This window comes from Phascolarctos cinereus, unplaced genomic scaffold (assembly GCF_003287225.1).
Source record: "Phascolarctos cinereus isolate Bilbo 61053 unplaced genomic scaffold, phaCin_HiC Scaffold_8;HRSCAF=390, whole genome shotgun sequence".
Taxonomy (NCBI): domain Eukaryota; kingdom Metazoa; phylum Chordata; class Mammalia; order Diprotodontia; family Phascolarctidae; genus Phascolarctos; species Phascolarctos cinereus.
In genome coordinates, this window is record NW_027556291.1 from 28,724,923 (window position 1) to 28,727,669 (window position 2,747).

Consider the following 2,747-nt stretch of genomic DNA (forward strand, 5'->3'; position numbering starts at 1 on the left):
CTCATTTTTCCTGATTTTTGGCAGAGATGCAAGAGATTTTCAGGAAACCTTGAAAGCTAAAAAAAATTGAAGCTTAAAATAAAAAACTTTTTACAATTAAAGATAAAATGACTGCGTCATGACCAACTAAACCAATTAAGAAGGCAGACAACAGATGAAGAACCTACGCACTAGGACTGATGCCACCCATGAGATAGTGAAAGAATCCGAGGCAGGCCAACAGAGCATTGAGATCATCTGGGGAGGGATGGCAAAGCAAGAGACTGAAAAGACATCCCAACCTTCACTGGTGACAGGAAAACCCAAGCTGGGAAGATCAGGGATGCCTGGTTGGCTGGAAGAATGAATGAATGAATGAATGAATGAATGAATGAATGAATGAATAAGCAATTATTAAGTGCTTACTGTTTGCTAAGTACTGTGCTAAGGGACAGGGATACAAATAGAAAAATGAGGCGGTCTCTGATCTCAAGAAGCTCACACTTTAGTAGGGAGAGACAGTACATAAGAGGGTATGGCTTCATGGCAGATGGCAAAGCCTGTGATCATTAGGATGTAGCTATATGGATTTATTGAAATATCTAAGTAAATTAGAGAAGATGGAAATACACATGCTACATTTTTTGTAATGAGGAGTATTCCTTGTATAAATCTGAAAATCCTTTGCTAAATCAGATGACAGAATATATTCAAAGTCCTTTGAGAACCGTAAGATACATTATAAATGTTAGCTATTACTATTATTATTAGTTTAGGATGTAATTTGGCATGCTCATGAAATGATCACGTCTGGTTTATTAAAAGCACAGTTTATTCAGACACTAATTCCACACTGACTCTTGAAATTGGCTATGAAATGATGAATCATTTGTTTTATTTTTTAATGTTTACTCCACTTTTATGTCATATTCTCAGATCCTTCACCAGTGTTACATAAAACAAATGAAAAACCCAAACAAACAGACAAAGAAACAAGCAAACAAAATGAAATCAGAATCACTAATGTGATTGAATAGGGAAACTAATAAAGTAAATCCAGCATCCATCAGCACAGATCACAGCAAAAACTAATACTGTAAAAAAAAAAAAAACAAAGCAAATTGTGAGAAAATAGCATGCCTCATACTTTTCCAAATCAGTAGAACATGTTACTATGTACAATGCAATGTACAACAGAAGTAATTCTCTGTAAGGCAAAGAAATGCAAGTTCTTTTTTGAATATTATGGATAGATCATGGTTTTGTAATAGTAATGCTTCTGCTAAGCTATTACAGAGTGGGTCAGGAACACATTTATGGATTCTGGGGATGTTATATAGTGTAATTCTTTGATTGGGATAATGGTTACTCTGGTCAAAATAGAAAAAAAAAAGTTGAACACAGAAATACAAGACAAAGGCAAATGAGACCTCATATATCTTAGCAACATTTAGATGAAAATTAGATTTAAATGCAGTCTACTCTGCTCCCAAATCCCGATTGCTTGTTGCAGTTTCCTATGAAAGGATACTCAGAAGGTATCTTCTTAAACAAACCTATTTTTAGTGGCGGAGCCACTCTTAGTAGCTGCCTCTGCATGGGCCTGATAACCAATGACTAGCTTTGGAGTAAGTCCTAACCTTTTCTTGTATACCTCCCTTATATGGTAACAGTATTTCTATTTTCTCAGAGATCATCTCTGTTTTCAGTAGTCCATATTGCTACCTTACTGCCTTTAGCTCTGATACTCACAACAGCTCTACGTACAACATCACTGTAGTCTTCAGATGACTCCCCAAGAAGCCACAGCAGCATCTCTTGCCAAAAGCCATGGAAGTCACTTCATCTCTGCTGTTTGTTTAATGTAATTAGCCATTGTCTTCCTCATTTGCTGTGGTTTTTTTCTAGTCTTCCCACATCGGGCTCGATCCCATCCTTAAAAAGTGAATATTCCAAGGCATTAAATAACTAGACAGCTGGACATGGCTGTCTAAAGGCCAGAAGTCCCTCACAGTATCAAGCTTAGAGATCTGCTGAAGGTTCACTTGCCAAGTTTTCCAAAACCAGAGTGCCCAGCTGTCCTGGAGTGGATATTTACTGTAGCATTCGGGGGTGGCAACCTCCTGGGTCACTTCACTTTTTCTTCTTCTTCTACAGGTTGGGGGTGAGGGTAGGAGTAGGTCCATGGTCACCATCGTAGATCAATCTAATGAATCGTTTATATAAGTCTGAGGGGTTGAGCCTCTCCTCAGCTGGCCAGTTTAGGAGAAAAAGCAAACCCTGAGAACAGAAGCGATGCCTAACTTCACCCAGACGTGGTGTCTTTCCAGCTATTATCTCTATTGCCACGGGCCCTGACCTGCCTGATTCTGTTGTCTAGTCTGTCGGCTGATTCTGCCCCCATTTGCCCAGACTTCTCAGAGCACTTGACATCTGTTCCCATTGAGTCTGATCTCATTGCTTTCCACCCAGTGTTTTAGCCTGTGGATTATTTGGGGTCTTTCTTTGGCTATCTACTCAGTTTAATTTAAAATGTTTAATGACTCCTATGATATGAGTTACCTCTCTTAGATCTCTTCCGTCTGTCCTAGCTATATCTTTTTTAAAGCTATTGGTCAGAATACCACGTGGCCCAGGTCATAGGATAGAGTTCTGTGGCCCTCTACCAGGGAACTCTTTTCTGGTCTTTTGGGAGCCATTGATGAACACTTCTTGGGTATGGCTATTCAACCAGCTGTGAATCCATCCAAGCGGTTATATCTAAGCAC

General features: G+C 39.1%; 1 pseudogene; it reads right to left on the reverse strand.

Moving 5' to 3' along the window:
• Positions 1-1,525: 1,525 nt before the first annotated feature.
• LOC110200007 (eukaryotic translation initiation factor 4E pseudogene) lies at positions 1,526-2,174 on the reverse strand (annotated as a pseudogene).
• Positions 2,175-2,747: the final 573 nt, after the last annotated feature.